Source organism: Tenrec ecaudatus, chromosome 3, assembly GCF_050624435.1.
Source record: "Tenrec ecaudatus isolate mTenEca1 chromosome 3, mTenEca1.hap1, whole genome shotgun sequence".
Taxonomy (NCBI): Eukaryota; Metazoa; Chordata; class Mammalia; order Afrosoricida; family Tenrecidae; genus Tenrec; species Tenrec ecaudatus.
Genome location: NC_134532.1, coordinates 216,226,369 through 216,246,362, shown reverse-complemented (window position 1 = coordinate 216,246,362; position 19,994 = coordinate 216,226,369).

Genomic DNA, 19,994 nt, shown 5'->3' with positions numbered 1-19,994 from the left:
TACAGGGGGTCGCTGCGAGTCAGCATTGACTTGATATCAATGAGAGGAGAGGTGGTACTGGGCTGACCTGAAGGAGTTACTGAACCCACATGGAAATCCCAAGTTCAGGGGAGTCCCCTTTCTTCCTGAGATGCAGAAGGAAAGGAAAACTTCAAGAGAAAAGACTCCCTCATGCTACGAGCATCCTGCTCAACTGAGAAAGGATCTAAATTATCAAGGATTTCATCTTGCTTGGATCCACAGTCAATGCCTGTGGCAGTTACATCATCCTCTGTCAACTTGTGGAGGGGTGGGGCCTAGCCTGTCAATGATGCCTCTGTGTGGGCGTGGCCTTCTCCTGAGGATTCTGGGAACTCCTGTCTTCCTCTCTAGAGGTGGGACACACACTCTCTACTTCCTCTTCCTGCTGACAAGACATATGGAGCTGCACCAATGCATCCAGACCCTTGGAGCTGGAGAAGCCACGTGGAGACCCACACCAGCTCAAAGATGCTTCCATCACCACTGGATCCACCAGACTTTCTCCCCACTGGCCTGTCATCTTCCTGCACTCAGTGTCATTGTATGTGTTTTGTGAGTCTGAAGAGGAATTTCATGCCTGGTGTAGGACATATAGGCTAATATCGGACTTGTGGATTTCATTTGGACTGGGCTGGTGTGTTTTCTTAATGTAAAATTACTCTTTATATAAAACTCTTTCTTATGCATAGATGAGTGTCTATGAATGTGTTTCCCTAGTCTACTCGGACTGACACAACGCCCATGGAAGCAGCCAGGAGATCAAACAAGCACAGTGCATTGGACAAATCCATTGCATAAGACCTCATGAGAGTGTTGAACAGCAAGGAGGTTACTTTGAGGACTAAGGCACCTGCCCCAAGTCTTGGTATTTTGTAGCAGGAAGCATCAAAAGTAGATGGAAAGAATACACAGAGTCATCGTGCCAAAAATAACCAGCTGACAGCCCACCACTTCAGGAGGTGGCCTATGAGCAAGAACCAAAGGGACTGAAGGAAGCGTCCAAGCTGCCCTGATGAAGCATCGAGCAAATGCGTTTGTCTATGTGAAGAAATTTGGAGCACAGGTACTTGGCCAAGTGACTGGAAAGATGCACAGCTGTACCCGCTGCAAAGAAAGGGGGCCCCACAGAATGTGCAAATTGCAGGGTAACAGTCACCACCTGCAATAAAATTTTGCCGATCGTCCAGCAGGACACAGACAGGGAGTTGTCTGGAATTCAGGCCGGATTCTGAAGAGGACATGGAACATGGCTAAGGTCAAATGGATCCTGGCTCAAAGCAGAGAACACCAGAGATGTTTCCTTGTGTTATTGATTGTGCCAAGGCATTCGACTGTGTGGATCATCACAAACTACAGGTCACCTTGAGAAGAATGGGAATTCCAGAACATTCATTGTGCTCACGCAGAACCTGTGCACGGATCAAGCAAGAGGCAGGTGTGCAAACAGAACAAGGGAACACTGGCTAGTTTACAATCGGGAAAGGTGTACAAGAGGGTTGTGTCCCCTCCATATTTATTCCATCTGTGCTGAGCCAGTGATCAGAGATGCTGGCTGCTCATAGCTGCACACAAAGTCAGCCTCACAGCCCCTCCATCATCCTTACCATCACCATCCGCAGCGTGATCGCCACCATCTCCAGGGCCCCTCTGCCATGGCTGATTAGAAAATCCCTTCTTGTGATGTCATGGTCATGCATTGGGCTGCAATCCATGTGGTCAGCAGTTCAAACCACCAGCAGCTCCTCTGGGGAAAGACTGGGCTCTCTACTCCCGTAAACTCTGGAAAACCCACAGGGGTCGCTATGAGTCGGCATGGACTCAATGGCAGTGAGGGTTGTTGTTTTCCTGTGGGAGTGAGGACACTCGGGCAAGGACTGGGTGCATTGATGGGCATGGAGGTTCTCTGGGTCTGAGGAGCTGGTTTTGAAGTGCCGACCTTTCAGATCACAGCCCAGCACGTTACCACTAACCCACCAGGGCTCCCACCAAGGGTGACCAGCCAAATCGCTCTGGACAGCAGTTTCCCCTCGGTAACTCCAGGATAATGGGAGTGCCTGCCTGGAAGAATTAGGGGATTCGAAGAGATGAGGATGATGAAAGGGGCTCAGGATGCTATGCCTTTGGCTCTGTGCCAGAGCACGGAGTTCACTCTCTCATGGGGATGTTTAATCCTGCTATTTGCCTGGAGGGAAGGTGCTAACTATCTGCCGTGCCTTCTTGTGTTTAAGTCCCTATGGCTTCTCAGGAAGGTCTTCCTGTTTTAGCTCATGTCACTCTTCACAATACTCCTGCCAGCCTGGGATTATGACTTCCCTCCCATTGTTGTTTTTCCCTCGATGAGGAAACTGCTCCCAGAGTGAAAGCCACTGACCCGGAGTCATGCAGCTGGTCAGTTGCCAGGGGCTTTGTGACTCTCCCACAATGGGGCCCTCGTCTAGAAGGACTGGCCTTGCTGCTTTGTGAGAGAAGACCAGTCTGAACAAAACGTGGTTCAGCATCAGAAGATGCGCAACGTGTAAGTGTTCCAGAATGCAGATGGGGGTAAACGGGGACGTGTCGTTGCTGGAGGATCCAGGAAGGGGTAGGGGAGGAGGAAGAAGAGGAGGAAGGCATTCCAGTCAGGAGGATCTGGAGGACCAAGAGCCAGAGATGAAATTAGCCCAGGGAATTAAGGGTTGTAGGAGAGATGGGACTGAGGAACCAAAGCACCTGAATATTGAACGTCCTGGAAGCATGAACAAGAACTTGAAGAATTTAGCTAAACTAATCCAGAATGTTCCTTAGAGGCAAGGATGGCGAGATTTCACCTTATATACTTAGAACATGCTGGCAGGAGAGACCAGTCTCTGGAGAAGGACACCATGCTTGGTGACAGAGGGAGAGCAAGCCAAAACAAAGAGGAAGCCCCTTGATGAGACGGATTGACACGGTGGCTGCAGCCATGGACTCCGGCACAGGAACAGTGGTGAGGAGGCGCAACCAGGCAGCGTTTTGTTCTGTTGTGCACAGGGTTGCTATGGGTTGGAACCGACTGGCTGGCACTTCACCACCGCAGCAGCAGCAGCAGCAACAGGAGCCTGTGGGAGCCACTGGGGGTTTCGAGCAACCGAACTTTGGGATCAGTACAGATGGCTTGTAGAAAATCGCTGGCAGTGCGGGCACATGGACCACACGGGGGAGTGGTAGTTAGTGGGGATCTCAGAGAAAGAGCGAGCACACACACAGGAAACTGAAGCGATGGCGTGAGGCTGAGGGAGGGGGAGGGAGGGCACTGGCAAACAAATCAGGAATTCCGGAGATCTTTGCTGTGGCAGGGCCGGCTTCCCGTCTTATACACACAGTGGAGAGTTTGGGGGACATCTGAAGGCTAGTTCGTCCTGAAGCAGGTGGTAGAAGGAAGTGTGTGGTACATATCTCAAGAGGGGGCGGGGGTGGGGTCCGGCTTGGGATTGGGAGCTGAGGAGGGATGTGGCTTGGGATTAGGAGCTGATTCTGCTGGCTACCAGCTACGTGACCGTGGTCAAGGGCCTGGAGATGTCGGTTTCCTCATCGGTAAGTTAGGAAAGCTGAAACTAGCTCCTGGCTCATAGGTCTGATGTGGGAATTTAAAAAGAGAACATTTGTAGAAGAGACATCAAAGGGTACGGTAGGATAGGCTATTGAGGGGGTTGATATATGGCTTAAATTGCTGAATACACCATTGATCTGAAATGCTACCCACCCCCCATCTAATTCATGATTTTAAAAAAAACTGTTTAAAGCAATAAAGAGTCGTTGTAAGTTGCTTAGCACAACACTTAGACGCATGGTAAGAGCTCAGTGATGAACATAACTATTCTCATCTTCATCTCAACTGCTATTGTCACATCATCCCCATTGCCAACATCACCATCCTCATTCTGTCATTATCACTCCTAGCACCACCACCATCCCCGTCCCCACTGCCATCCTGATCGTAGCTGCCATTGTCACCATCACCACCAACACCATCAACCATCTCACTACCACCACCAACAGTACCACCACCACCATCAATACAACCATCACCACCAGCACCATTATCACCGTCACCACCATCATCACCATCCCTACTGTCATAATGGTCTTTGTCGTCATCACGACCAACAGTACCACCGCCACCATCAACATGGCCATCACCACTATCATCATCGCTGTCACCACCACCATCGTCACCTTCATCACCATCCCCACGGTCATCATCTCAGCTGTCACCATGGTCACCGCCACCACCACCACCATTTTCACCATCATCATCAACACCACTGTCAACACCGCCACCATCATTACCACAATCATGACCTCCATCGTCTTTACAACCATCACCTTTGCCTTTAGCTCCCTAGAACTGAAATCCCACCGAGGGGTCGCTTTAAGGAACAGACAGCATTTTCTCACAGTGGAGTCTAAAGTCAGGGTGCCAGCTCTCTGTTTGCTGAGCTTTTCTTGTGTTCGCTCAGAGGCCCTTGGAGATCGCCGCATGGCAGCTACCCTTCCCCGTGTGTGCTTGCTTCTCTGGGCCAACTCTCCTCTTTCTGTACCTCAAACTTGAGTGGCTTTAGACACACCCCACACTAATAGGGTCTCATTTGAGCTAAAAAATAAAACTCTCTGCCCAGAGGGAACTGCATCCTCAGGTACTGCGGAGTTAGAACATATGGTCTCCATGGTGTCTCCCTCAGCCGAAGGTCACACACTGGAGTTCTGACGCGTCGTCGGAAGGCCGGGCTAGAACCGTAGCAGCTGCTCCAGAAAAGTCTGAGTTGGATGCTTTAACATCCTTACCCCATTCTCAAGGCTCACTGGGCATCTCTGGACCACGTCCGCGGCATTTACATGTGGAGTATTTCATGAGCTCCCTGGGAAGTCCGGCAGCCCTGTGTTGGGCTGCTCCCGGCTCTTTCCATGTAACTTGTGTCTCCTTCTCACGGAACCCCTTCCCCGGTCATCAGGGGTGCTCAGGGAAGGCCTGGGGACTGCTTGATGCGTTTTCATGGGCCTCTCCTCCCACGGGAGCGGCCATGTGATTATTGACCCATTCTCACGGAGTCATCCTGGAATTCTTCTGTGGAGCCCTCCTCGAACTTCTACGGGATTCTTAGCTGGGCTCTGATGACTTCCCATGAGATGCTCACAGAATCTGCATTATCTTAGCTTCGAAACCTCCTGGAACTGCCCGAGAAGTTTTGAAGAGTCCCTGGACGCAAACGCCGGACCGGAGAGCAATGCTCCGAAGCCATCACAGATAAGATAGATCCAGTCCGATGGGGTCACGTTATCAAAAGGTGCTTTGAACGGGGGAAGGAGCCAAAGTGTCTTTCCCTACTATCGTGGGCACGCAGGTAGCAGGCCGCTTCTGTTCCGTTGCTTTCCCTGAGGTTTTCAGTGGCTCGGCCCTCAACTTAGTCTCAGAAACCCACAGGGCAGCCCTCCTCGGAGCTGCAGCGTCGCTGTGTGCTGGAATTGACTCGATGGAATCGACGCGACGGCGGGGACTCGGGTGGGTTTGGGGGAATCTCTCAGACATGGGCAGCCCCTTCCTTCTCCCTGAAATGTCAGGGAGCAAAGGCATCACTCTCAGGACTAACACGCCATGATCTTAAGCCACGGTCACGTCGGTCGCCTCCTTTGAGCATGAACGCTGAGCAGCAAGTAAGGAAGACCGGAGAAGGACGACTGCTTTTGGCTGACGGTGTTGGTGGGGAACATGGAGCACCACGGCCAAATCCACCCTCAATCTGGCTCAGGCAAGGGAGCCCGCGAGACTTGGTCCCGAGGACTTTGGATAGGTTACCAGAGAAGGACCTCGTGCCTCTGAATTCCGAGGCAGGAAGAAGAAGTGACTATGCTTGCAAGATGGGAAGCACCTCTGAATTATCCACCCCACCCCCTCAGGCACCCCCCCCCCCGGGCACACGTCACAGGCATGCCCATGCTGGACCAAGTGGCAGCTGCACAGCCATCTCCATAGAGCCCTTTATCCCATGAACCGCTCCCGCCCCCTGCTCTGGGAGCCTCGGCGTGGCCGTGGACATCGTCCAGCTCATTAATTAAGCCCAAGTTAATTAAGAGCCATGATGTTGACACATCATGGCGACCATCTATTGAGGGAACTTCATTCTTTCCCGTTGGCACGATGGCGGCTTGCAGCCAAGATCTGCTCCAGCCCTCCCCAGAGCCTGCTGTCACGGACAATACCCTGGGTTTTGTGAGTCAGCCGCCCCAGAAACTGGATCCCCAGAGGCTCGGCATGGGGGACATGGCTGTCACACAAAGGGAAGTCCAGGGAACCTGAGGAGGCAGCCAGGCAGTGGCCCTCTGGCAGGAACATCTGCCAATGCCTGGCCCCCGCGGAGCCAGCCGGGCCCCATCCCAGGCCCGAGGCCCAGCGAGCTGGCTCGCACAGTCTGGGACGGGGCGTTGTGACCATTCACACAACCGGTTCACTAAGCGGTCTGGGATGCTTCTGAGCCCAGGGCCTCTGAGCAGGCCGACCTTGCTTGTTCCTCAGATCTCAGCCGGGGACAGTGGCTCCCCAGGAGATCCCAGTCTCGCCTCCGTGTCCCTGCCTGTGTCTCTGTCGCACTTGGCACGAAGCCCAGTTCTCAGTGAAGAAGCCCTCGATGAAGTCTCCAGGGCCTGGAGCCAGACTCGGACTGGCTCATGGACGCTCCACGGTGCTTGGAGGAAGCCTGGCACACGCGGGAGCTCCGTGGCAGTGCATCGAATGAGAGACCCGAGTGAGGCAATGAGTGGCCGGCCTAATAATGCAACAACAACCACAGTGTTGTTGTTAGTCGCCATCCGACGCCGTGTGTGGGCGACATGACATAGGTGATATTACATTACAGAAAGTCATGCCATCACCCTCACATGACATCACAGCACATTGCATGACATATTGCAGAAAGTCATGCCATCACCCTCACATGACATCACAGCACATTGCATGACATATTGCAGAAAGTCATGCCATCACCCTCACAGGACATCACACATTACACTGCATGCTACCGTCTCAAAGACATGACGCGGGTGACATTACATGACAGAAAGTCATTTCATTGCATTACAGGAAATCACTGCGTTACATCTTATTGTGGAAAGTCGTGGCGTCCCATCACATGTCATCGCATTTGGAAAGATCACATGTTATCTTACATTAGTGCACTGCATTGCATTAGATTACAACACGGAAGACTGCGCTCCGTAACATTAGCGTGTATCGCGTTGCATCGTGGGGCGTGGTTATATTGTACTACGTTCCGGATAGACACGACGTTACGTGTGGAAGATAATTACATGGCAAAACAGCCCTAGTGCTAGACTAGCGGCTGGCCAAACCACTAGGCACCAGAGCCTGCCAAGCAGACCCATCAAGTTAGCCCTCCAGTGTGTGAGGCCATCCGTTGGCCTTCTGTAGAGCAGATTACCCTCCATAATGTGGGGGAGTCTCATCCCCTAAACGCAGAAAGGAAGCGTTCCTGAGGGGTGTTCTGCCCCAAACTATGATTACCTATCCTGCCTGAGCCCTGAGCCTCTTCCCACCGTCGGACGTATAGGCCTGGAGACAGACACTCGTCTGGAAACTCCTCGGAAAGCTGACCGGCGGTGGGGCATGGGCTGGGCTTGGAAGCAGGTCGTCCGTGGAACCCTAATCCCACAGGGGGCCGCACGGAGCAGGGAGTGATGGCAGTCATAGTGGGAGCCCAGGCCTGAAGGCAGTGGGATGCGTCTCACCCCAGCTCCCCCTCTTCCTCTGCAGGCTGCAGATGCCTCCCTGTGGCTGCGTTGAAGCACACCTCCGCTGGGTTAGAAGCAGCGACAGCTGGTGGCAGGGGCCCTTCTTCCGGCACCAACATGGGCTCTTTCCATCGGCCCCTCCCAGAGCTTCCATTCAACAAGAGAACCAAGCAGATGCTGGACGGCAGGTGCTCCTGCTCTGGCTGGCCATCGCAGAGGCCACCGCTGTCCTCGGGATCTCAAACAAGCTATTGGACTTGTGTGCCTCAGTTTCCACATCTGCAAAATGGGGGCGGCACCATGAGGAGCCTCTGAACTGTGCCTGACTTATACCGAATGGCTGCACGTGTCAGCAGCGCCCTCGAATCGGCATGGGTGTCATGAGCGGAAGTTCTCCTCTACCCACATCTGCTCCACAGCTGCAGTGGACAAGCAGAGGTGGCCCGCAGCACCGACGTGGATGAGATGGACAGCTAGAGGCATTAGGATTAGGAGAGCGAGGTGCTGAGAGCAGGGTGGGAGCTGAGTCTGTTTGGGGTGTATCTCACACACTCACACACCCCAGCTGCTCCCCTCTGTCCCGCCCATACTCCAGCCTCCCCAGATGAGAGGCTGCTGGGCCCCCAGTCACCCCACATCCCCTCATCCCAGCGGGAGCGTCAGAAGTCAGTGGCTCAGACAATTGCTCTTGCTTAGCGCTTTTCAAAGACGGATCAGCCCCGGGCCCCCTTGAAAAGGCTGCGATGACATCTTCATTTGTGGGTAATGGGATTAGCACAGCCGATGGCAGGCACAGACTGCTCTGGGCACGGCACTGGGGCGGGGGTTCCCCAGGACTGGGAATGGAATTAGCCCATCCCACTGCACAGAGAGCTGGCCGCCCCAGGGAGGCTCCCTAGTGGCTCTGAGGGTCCCCAGGCCCTGCTTCTCCAGCGGCGATGACAAGGGGTGAAGGCCTCCCATGGGTGTCAGTTGGTGGTAGCTGGAGCCAACCTCAGCTCATAAGAACTCCCTCTGACACAGGGGGACTGACCCAGGGGGCTTTCTAAAGGGTAGTCCTTTTTCTTTCTTTCTTTCTTTTTTTTTAACTTCCTGTGATGATCTGGGCGAAGGTTGAGAGAGTACGTTGGTTCTCCACTCCACAGTTGGAACTTGTTTTGTTTGCTCCTGCCATTTGCAAACCCCAATTTGGAACAGCCTCCTACTTTCCTCACTACGCCCCATGTCCCTTCTCTCTCCTTCCTGTCTCTTCCGGCCCTCTGAGCGTCTTTCCTGGGCAACTGCTGCCATATGGACCTAGTAGGTGGATTTGGTCCGAGGAAACTTTTAAAGGTTGCTCAGCTTGCTGGCCTGTCTGTCCTTCGGCTGGAAGCTGGGCCACAGGCGACAGTGTAGTCTGTAAGAAAGCAAAGCCGCAGCCCCTTTTCCCACAGAGCCGTGGGCTAGAGTCGAACCACAAGCCTTTGAAGTCGGCATCACAGGACAAAGCATCACCAGGTCCCGCACCATCCTCACAATTGCTCCAGTGCCCGTCCTTACGGCCACTGTGTCCCTCCAGCTCCTGGAGGCCCTTCCTCTCTCTCGCTGCCCCTCCTCTGTACCAAGCACGATGCCCTTCTCCAGGGACTGCACATATCCTGACAACGTGTCCAAAGTATGTGAGACAAAGTCTCACCATCCTGGCCTCTTAAAAGCATTCTGGCCATACTTCTTGCAAGACATGTTTTGTTTGTTTGTTTGTTTGTTTGTTTGTTTGGCAGTCCACCGTCGTTTCAATATTCTTCACCAACACCATGGTTCAAATGCATTGATTATTCCTCAGTCTTCCTTATTCAGTGTCCAACTTTCACAAGCACAGGGGGCCATTGAACATGCCACGTCGTGGGACCAGCACGCTCAGGCCTCCATGTGGTCCTATGGAATTGCTAGGTTGTGCAGCGGTCCTATGCTCAACTATTTGAGGACTTAGGGTTAGCACACTGGCTGCACCATTGCACATCCCTTCTCGCAGTGGAGGAGGTTCCAACATCTAGCTCCACGTCCTCTCCACTGCTGGTCATTTCTCATCATCTTTTTTGTTTTGTTTTTCACCTCCTAGCCCCCCGGTGGAGGTGGTGTGGTATCCATCTCCTTGTAGTTTCCATTTGCGATTTTCCTAACAGCTGATGATGGTGAGCATCTTTCCAGATGTTTGTTGGCCACGGGCATGTCTTCTTTGGTGAAACATCTTCTAAATGCTGTGTTAGTCTGGGTGGACTAGAGAAACAAATTCATAGACACTCATATGTGTATAAGAAAGAGCTTTACATAAAAGAGAAATTGTATATTGAGAAAACACTCCAGCCCAGTCCAGATCAAGTCCATAAGTCTGATATTAGCTCATATGTCCAACATCAAGCTATAAAGTCCTCTTCAGGCTCACACAACACCTGCAATGGCACAAATACAGGAAGATCATGGGCCAGTGAGTAGTCGATGGAAAGTCTTGTGGATCCAGTGACAGTGGAAGCATCTCAACACTGTCAGGAGTGTCCACATGGCTCCTCCAGCTCCAGGGCTACAGCTCCATCAGCATGGCTCCATGTGTCTTGTCAGCAGGAAGATGAAGCAGAGAGAGTGTGTGTCCCACCTCCAGGGAGGAAGACAGGAGTTCCCAGAATCCAGAGAAGGTCATGCCCACACAGAGGCATTATTAGCTATGGCTTGATTGACAGGCTAGACTCCACCCCTTCACAAGTTGACCGGGGATTATGTAACTGCCACAGATCCTTTGCCCACTTTTTGGTGGGTCGAGTTTTCTTTGGGGGTTTATAGGAGGTCTTTATAAATTTGATTAAAGGAGTGCTGATGGTGTTGCGGGTTGCTCCTAGGACTATTAACCACAAGGTCAGCAGTAGGAAACCAGCAACTACTCCAAGGGAGAAAGATGAGGCTTTCTACTCCCATGAAGATTTCCATTCTCAGAAACCCACCAGGGAAGTTCTGCTTCGACTGTAGGGTCCCTCCGAGTCTGCATTGCCTCAATGGCAGTGAGTTTTAAGTGCCCTGGTGGTGCAGTGGTTACACTTTGGGCTGCTAACCTTGAGGTCAGTGGTTCAAAGCCCCCAGTCACTCTGTAGGAAAAATATTGGGGGGGTAGTTTCTAATGCCATAAAGAGTCTTAGAAACTCACAGGGGCAGTTCTACCCTGTCCTCTGGGGTCACTATGAGTCGGTATCAACTTGATGGCAGTGAGTTTGGGTTACATCAATAAGGGCTTCCGATCTCAAATATAGGTAAAATTAAACAAAACTAAACCCAAACTCACTGCCGCCAAGCGGGTGCCATTGGACAGGGTAGAACTGCCCCTGTGCGTTTCTGAGATGCTAAGTCTTTATGGGAGGAGAGAGCCCCATCCTTCTCCCTCGGAGTGTCTCGTGGTTTCAGATCACTGACCTTGCGGATCATGGCCCAACACGCATAACCACTACGCCACCAGGGCTCCTTTACAGGTGCATGCTTCCCACGTATGTTCTCCCATTGCCAAGGGGGTCTCTTCACGCTGTAGGCAAAGCTCACAGACACATTCATCTTCAATCAAGTCCTAGGGATCTATCATGCTTCTGGTACCGTATCTAAGACTCCGTTGACACAAACGAGGTCTGGCAGCCTCACCTCTGTCTTCCTCGAAGAGCGTTATGACTTCGGGTTATGCATTTAGGTCACTGATTACCGAGTGATAGATTTTCTAATTTTCAAGCACACTTGCAGCGTTGCTGGGGTACAGTCTAGCTGGGTGTGATGCGCCTGTGGTGGGTGATTAGAATTCCATCCGGCTGGAGAACTTGGAGTTGTTACAACCTGGGGATGAGATAACTGGGTGTTAATCCATCAGCTCTCAGCAGTCCATCGAGGGCTGCTCCTGGGTAGTGCTACTTCACTGGCCCTCTAACCAGCTCGGGGGCCCAGGGAGACCTCAGTGCAGAGCCACAAGGACCAGCAGCTGTAAGTGAAGGTCATGGGCAATCCAGCCACTTTCCCGTGTAACTGAGTAGTACCTTCAGGTCCGCTCTAGCCCGGTCGCAAGTACACCGCTTCCACTGAAGGATGGGGCGCTGTGGGACCCGTCCAACGCTATGACTCTGTAGGTCAGACAACCCCCAGAGCAGGCTGCAGAGTGACCTGGTGAGGCATTCAGTCTCCACTAAGGCCCAGTAACAGGCCAAAAGTTATTTGTCAAAAGAGAAGTTGTTGTCTGCCGAGGGTGGCAGGATGTTCCCCCCAAAGCCCAAGGGTCTGTGCTGTGATTCCCCAAAGACTCCACACTGCATCTCTCTGCTGCTGACACCCGGAAAACCGCTGTACCCGGAAAACCGTTGGGCCAGCTGGATCCAAGGAGATACGGAGTGGGGGAGGGGCACAAGTGGAGTCCTGTGGAATCACCATTCCATTTTGGAAGCTGATGATGGAGAGGGAGAAAAAGGCAAAAAGGGGGCACCCTTCTCCTCTCCACCACCCCCCTCCCAAAAAAGGCCAAAAAACAAATCATGGTTTTGGTTTCAGAAAAGCAAATCTTGCCGTGTGGCCTTGGGGACGTACCCTGCTCCCTCCTGACAGGCCGTGAGCGCTCTGTGGCCAGGGCCCTGCGTGCTGGGGAGCAGGTGCATTGCTCAGGAGCAGCTGAGACGTCAGGTAAGTCCAGGTTTTACCCAACCTTTCCCTTGACCGGTCTTGTGCTTCCACCTTGAGCCAGCAGCGTGGCCTGCAGATAACGCCCCCTTCGTTCCCCCCCCCCCTGAGCCTTAGAGGCACACTGGCTCACCCACAGGGTAGCCCTCTTGGGTGGGCTGGGACTGGCAACCTCACTTGCCCCGGGCGTCACAGAACCGGGCTCACCTCGCCGTTCTGTTCCGGAGCCGTCCATCACCTGAGACGCGAGTGATTCACAGAGAGGTTACAGCCCTACGATGCTCCAGAGGAGAAGCGAGGTGGGGGTGGGGGGAGACTGCTTACGACTGTTTTTGGCAATGTGTTTTTGATTCTGACCTCTTTTATCAGATACATAAATGGGCCTATCTGGAGAAGGCTGGCTTGGTCATGCATTATCACGCAATAACCTTGGCTTTTAACTTCTCGGAGCCTAATGGGATTACTAAACAGAGTGAGGTCTGGCTCTTCCTGGCACCGGGCACACTCGCCTATTTACCATCCCCTTTCTTCTCTGAGAGGAGCCCCAGGTCGTGGTTGGTTAGCACGGGGCTGTTAACTGCACTAGCTGCTCCATGGGAGAAAGACTTGCTTTCTACTCCCAGAAAGAGTGACTGTCTCAGAAACCCACGGGGACAGTTCTACCCTGTCCTGTCGCATTGCCGGGAGTCAGACCTGGCGCCTCGATGGCAGTGAGTTTGGTTTTTTTTGAGTTTTCTTCTTTATGGACAGAAGGAACCTTCAGAAACCAAGAGCAGTCTCGTCCTTGTTAGAAGCTGTTGAGTCCGGCAGCCTCTACTCATAGCGGCTCTGTGCTCAACGGGAGGATACACTCTGTACCCAGAGGCCATCTCTTCACACCTGTCCTGTCTGAGCCCACCGCTGCAGCCATCAAGCCGGTCCATCTTGAGAAAGACCTGCCTCTCCTTCGCTGCCCCTCTCTTCTAGCAAACAGCATGTGCTTCTGCAGGGACTGGCCTCTCCTGAACTCAAAAACTGCCCCCCATGGAGTTCATGAGGACTCGCAGCGACCCTGCAGGACAGGGAGAACTTCCCTGTGAGTTTCTAAGATGCTCACTCTTCACAGGAGTAGAAATCTCTAGCCTTCTCCCAAGGCGTGATTGGTGGTTTCAAACTGCTAACCTGGGGGTCACCACCCAACTTGTAAATAGTTTGCCAGCAGGGCTCCTCATGGTCTCTCCTGAAAACATGTCCAAATACACTAGCGGTGCTCTGGCCGCTAGGGAGTGTGCCGCTGTGCTTCTTCCCAGACACGTCTGTGTGTTCTTTTGGCGGTCCGTGGTCCGGTCAACCCTCTTCGCCAGCCAGCGCCACAGTGTAAACGCACCAGCCCCTCTTCTTTGGTCTTCCCTACTCGGCGTCCAACGTCCGCGTGGACACGGTGTGATTGACGAGAGGCCAGCTTGGGGCAGGAGCGCCTGAGTCTCAAAGGGACGGTTTTGCTCCTTCCGCACGTTAATGGACGTCTTGTACAGCACATGTGTCCAGTGCAGTGCAATGTTGGGCTTCCTCAGGACTGCCTCCGTGGGACTGGGAGCCCAGGTGGCGTCGTGGTTACACACTGGGCTGCTAGCCTTACGGTCAGCAGTTCGAAACCACCAGCCGCCCCGCAGGAGAAGGATGAGGCTTTTTACTCCTGTAAAGATGTACAGCCCCAGAAACCCACTGGGGAAGTCCTACTCTGTCCTCTCTGGTCACGAGGAGCCAGAATGGACTGGACAGCACTGAGCTCAGGGCTTGTTTGAGTTGGCTTCCACGGGCGTGTTGATTGTTGATGCCAGTAAATGGAGACCCTAGACCACTTCAGTCTGCTCTCTGTTGCTTATGATGTGGCTTGTGGGCCAACATGACCCTCCCTGGTTACAGAAGAGCAGGCCGAGCTTGAGGATGTTTCTGGAATGCCCCCTCCTGGCTGGGCCCTGTCTCAGGCGACTTCCGTCCATCCTTACTCGAGTCCATTTCAACAAGGAGGTGCCAGAATCCCACTTCACAGATGGAGAGACTGAGGCCGAGACGAGCGCTGCCCTCCCTCCAGCATACACAGCCGCCAGGGCTGCACGGGACGGTGACTGTGACATCTGTGTGCCGGCCTGACCATGAGCTCAGGAGCCAGGCCAGCGCTGTACGCCGGCCCAGTACTCAGAGCCTGGTACTAATAAAACAAACTAAAACCCACTGCATCGAGCTGATTGTGACTCCCAGCAGCAATACAGAATGGAGCAGAGCAGCCCCTGTGGGTTTCCCAGACGGCAACTATTTACAGGAGTAGAAAGCCTCGTCTTGCTCTCATGGGCAGCGGGTGGTTTCCAACTGCCTACCTTGTGGTTAGCAGCCCAATGTGTAACCACCACGCCTAATAAAAGCATGGGGAGGGGTTGAGCTGATGGGAGTTGAATAGCCACCGGCCCACCCAGGACATCCGGCTTTCCAGGGAAGAAGTGGCTAAGGGCCTTGGAGTGGTTTGCCTGAGCTGAAGATCAGGCACAGGGCAGATGGGGAGAGGAGATTTCCACATGAGGGGAGCCCAGAAGCCCAAGCGGAAGCCACACGCCAGAGGCCAGCTGTCACTGTGGGGCTGGATGTGCCTCCACCGGGGGAGAGGGGGACTCACCCCACTTCCAGGGGCTCAGGTTAACCAAAGCCTGGGCTGCTTCTGCAAACAAGGTGCAGGGGACTGCCGAAGTGAGCAGAGAGCTCCCAGGACAACCCTCAGGACCTCAATGTCCCCCGACAAGAGATAAAAACCCCACTCATGGCCCCCCCTGCCAGTGTGTCCTGAGATCAGGCCACACCCGATGAAACGTCCCTCCGTTCTTTCAAGGCTCAGACCAGGTGAAGGGGTCTCTTCCCCCCACATCTGGTTGGCTGCTTCAGAGAGGATGCTATCACGGAACTGACTGCCCGGCGTCAGGTCTTCTCGTGGGAGAGTCCTGGCCCAGCATGAAACCTCAGTGATCACAGCCCCTCAGAAAACCGATGTTGGTGCTGGGGAAGGGGTGAGGGGGACAGGACAAGTCCTCTCTGACCCACAGTGACCCCGTGCACGACAGAACAGCACGCAGCCCGGGCCTGCGCCATCCCCACAGTGGCTCCTGTGCTAGGGCGCGGCTGCAGACACCGAGTCAATCCTCCCCGTGAAGGCCTCCCTCTTTCGTGTTGGCCGCCGGCTTTGCCCAGCTGATGTCCTTCTGCAGAGACTGGCCCAATGTCTCCCCATCCTCGTGTCTGAGCCCGGGCCAAGCCTGGCTTGACAGGCAGGAGCCTTTGAAAGGGACGCTCTGCGTCCTGTTGGAGAGACCAGGAGACGGAGCCTCAGAGAGGCCATCAGCGCCATCAGCTGCGCCCCGAGAGGAGAGAGGTCATGAATGCCCCTGCCAGGAGTCCCTTCACCCCAAACTCCAGGCTGGGAGCCTAACCCCCAGGACGCCCGGACTCCTCCCATCCCTGCTTCCCTCCCCGCTGGCAAGCTTGGCTCACAGGTACTGCTCCTAGTAGCCATCCAGACAGGCCCCTGGCTCACGGCAACCTGGTGACTTCAGAAAACACACGCACGCACACACACACGTAGGTCCTGAGGGTGGTCATTGGCTGACCTTCAGAAGTGGATCGCCAGGCCTTTCTTCCTGGTCTGTTGTATTATGGAGGCTCTACCAAAATCTGGTCAGCATCCTAGCAACATGGGACTGTCCACTGATGGACAGGTGCCCCTGTCCGTCCTTCGAATCCTCAGGAGTTCCACCTGGGCAGTGAGCGTCCTGCGGCTGTGTTCAGTGAGCGTCTAGTCCTGGCTCATAGGCGGTGCTTACTAAGTGCTTCTTGGACAGGTGAGTCACCTGCCCGCCTGTGTCAGACTGGCTCACTGCTCACCAAACCCTAGTCTTCACCAGCAGCTGGATTCCATTCTCCAGCCTCCTTGGCAGTTCTGCCCAAGGGTTTAGGGGCAACTCACCTGCACTTAAGAGCCCCAGTCACATAGTGTGTTGCATGTTGAACTGCCAACCACAAGGTCAGCAGTTTGAAACCACCAGTCGTTCCACAGGTGGAAAAGGAGGCTTTCTGCACTCGTAAAGAGTTAGAGTCTCAGAAACCCACCAGGCCAGTTCTACCCTCTCCAACAGGGTCTATCGCTATTGGCATCGACTCAATGACAGAATTTGGTTTGGGTTTACCAGTGCTTAAACCGTGGTACCACCAGGGAGAGTGGTAGAGTAGGGTTCAAGTCCAGGGGTGACTCTTACCCCGTGGGGAGCTGAAAAGCCATGTCCTTGCCCCCTAGCCGAGTCACAGAGCGACACTCACAAAGGGCGGGCCGAACCGTCCAACCTCACATAGTATGGGCTTGGACACAGGAACAAGTGACCAGGCTGGTCCATTTTGTCTCTTTCTGTTCAATTTGTAGGCCTGGGCCTGTCCTGGGTAGGCTGCCACCCCTGTCCAGGTACCTGGGAAGTCCTGTGGGCCTGGCCTCCTGTCTCAGTCAGTTCAGGATAGCCCGTGTCTGGCAGGATCAGTGGCTGAGCAGCCCTCTGCTGACCGAAATGTTGATGATGTGTGTCTCTAACTCGGACCGTGAGTGCTCAGCTGGGCGCTGGGATGATGCAGGTTCCCAGGGCTGCTGAGCTAGGATGGCAGGATTCCCCCCCCCCTTACTGGTCCTGGGTCCCCCCTCACTAATACTAGGACCCCTTACTGGTACTGAAGCACTCTTACTAATACTGTGTGATAGCTGGGTTCATGGTGCCAACTGGCCAATAGGAACATGTGGGATTAATCAGGTTGCAGTTTCACTGGAGGCCAAAGAGATAAATGGCCCAGCCCCTCTCTCTTGCTTTCTGGAGATGGGACCAGTGTGCTGCTGCTGTAGCTAGTTCTCTGCTTCAACCTGTGTGCTACACTACCTGTGGGCCAAGCCAGCCCATGGATTGTGTTGCTAGAGCTTGAGGCTCCTTTGATACCTGCTTCGCCACGCTGTTGGTGCGTACATCACTTGAGCGTGAGGGTGGTGGATCCTTTCTCTTTGCATTCCCCAGCTACTGCCTGTTGCTGACCCACCCTGCTGCTTGCTGTCTGTGGGCAGACTCTGCTTGCCTTGTCCCAGGGAGGACTCTGCTGTCTGCTTCCTTGACCATGGACCCAGAAGCCCACGTGACTTGAAGGACTTCCAGTACATGAACTGTTCCACAGAAGTGAGTTGAACTGAGCCCTCTGTACTGCTGCGTGGACTAATTAGCTGTTACAGTCCTTCTGGCCATAGAAACCTATCCTCTCCTCTATATAGAATCATAAGTATCCTGGTTTTGTTTTTCCCGAGAACCCCAACACATTGGTACTGGGTGGTTCTAGAGAAACAAATCATAAATATGGGCTTCTCTGATTGGTTCACCAGCATGATTAGGCCTAGCAGCACTGATAACGCTGTCTCTCTACCCCTAAAGGCATGGCCACGTCTGCCGCTCTTACTAATCCAGGGTGTGAAGTAGCAGAGCGAATATCCACAGCACCACCAACAGATGAAGCGCTGCTGAGAGGAGAGGCCCTGGGTGACCGTGTGTTTGAGAATGTCCAGCACTGTCAGGATGAGAAGTTCAGGGAAGCTGGTTGGCTGGTCCTCCTTACAATAGAAAATGTGATCAAGGAGGGGGATAATCTCAGAACCTCAAAAGCACCCCTCAAATGCCGAATAACAGACCAAAAAACTTCTGATTGTGCTACAAAGGAGAACCTTCTTTCCCTAGTCATAGAGCTGACATTGGCCTAAACCAAATCCAGAGTCTCATACAACATGAGCTGAATCACAGAACTGTGTCTGAGATAAAAGGGCATTGATTAGAAAAATTGGGACCCAGAGCATGGGATGGGAACATATGGGCTGATGATCCAGAAGAGGAGGATATTGCGCCCCTAGAGTTGATTGAGCTGCCCCAGTCAATAGATCCACCCCTCCCCCCTGAGGCCAATCCACTATCAGTAAAACAACTCACATTTGAGCAGATTAACCAAACTGTTCAAGCTGAAATGCCAGGTGGGGCTGCATCTGGAGCATTGCCCTGGGAGGAGGGGGCGAGATGCCTTACAAGATATTGCTGATAAACCTAGCCGTCACATACTGGGGCCCCCCTTGCTGGTACTGAAGCCTCCTTACTGATAATGGGGTCGCCTTGTTGTACTGAGACTCCCTCACTGATCCTGGGACCCCTGACTGGCCCTGGAGCCCGCTGCATATGCCAGGAACTTCTGAACGGAGTTGCATTTCATCTTCATAGCGGGCAGAGAGGTGGGGAGGGGAGAATACTGCGTCCACTGTCTAGATGAGGAAAGCGAAGCTGGGGCTGTGCAGGCTGCGGTCTTCTGCTCGGGAGATGTCTACATGCAGGACCGGCTGTGGCTGGTTGTCATGGCGGCCCTAGGCCTCTACTAGCTCCCAGTTCATGCACACAGGGAGTGTTCCAAACCGAACACTTTTCAACGTCTCTGCGACATGTGGGTGGCTGCACACACACTCTCTCGGTCACAAACCCATCTCAGTCTCCACAGGGCGTCTTCCAAGAAAACGTCCCATCAAAGCAGGGGCTTCCGAGGGGATCTGCTGGGCCAGGTCATTCCAGGTCAGCTCCGAAGGTGTGGGGACTGCATTTGGGGGCAGGGGGACATTCAACACGGTGATCTCGAGAGATTTTTCTCAAAGGATGCAAGGTGGTGACAAGGGCGGGGGGGGTGTACTGTGAAGATGTTTAAGACAATGGAAAGCCACACTGGGGACAAAAGGTCAGGAAAGCTGTGCAGGGGATTTTTTTTTTCTTTCATCACAACGATGCACCTGCTCCTTCTAGGAGGGTAGAAAGAGATGTCTGTCCTCAGAGACTTTCACTGGGAAGCCTTAATCCCCATCCACCCGACAGCCCTGCTCTCCCCACTTCACGCTTCCTTTTGTTCCCCAAACTCAAAGAACGTTGATAAGGAGCTTGTGTCTGATACTGAGAGGCCAGTCTCCGGAGAAGGACATCACGCTTGGTGAAGTAGAAGGGCAGCGAAAGAGAGGAAGGTCCTCAGGAGATGGACGGACACCGTGGCTGTCACAACAGTCTGGAATATCACAGCGATCGTGAGGAGGGGCAGGACCAATGCACGTGGGGTTGCCCTGAGTCGGAACTTACTCAAAAGCACCTAACAACAAGTAGAACTGATACCGAGACATTAACACTGAAAAAAATGAAAATGAAAGAAATATTTTTAATCCATTAAAAAGTTAGTGTTACCTCTACGAACCATTGCCCCCTCTGACGTGAGACCAGAAGAACTGGATGGTGCCCGGGTGCAAGGACTGAACATTTTTACCACAGGGTCCATAGACGGATTCTAAACAAAAAGGGGATGATGCAGCACAGGGTCTCAAATTCTCATGGAATCCAGACTTTCTGGATCCATGAAAGCTGAGCAAACCCCTGAAATGATTGCCCTGAGACCACCTTTAAACTTAAAACCCAAACTCTCCCCTGAAATCTTCT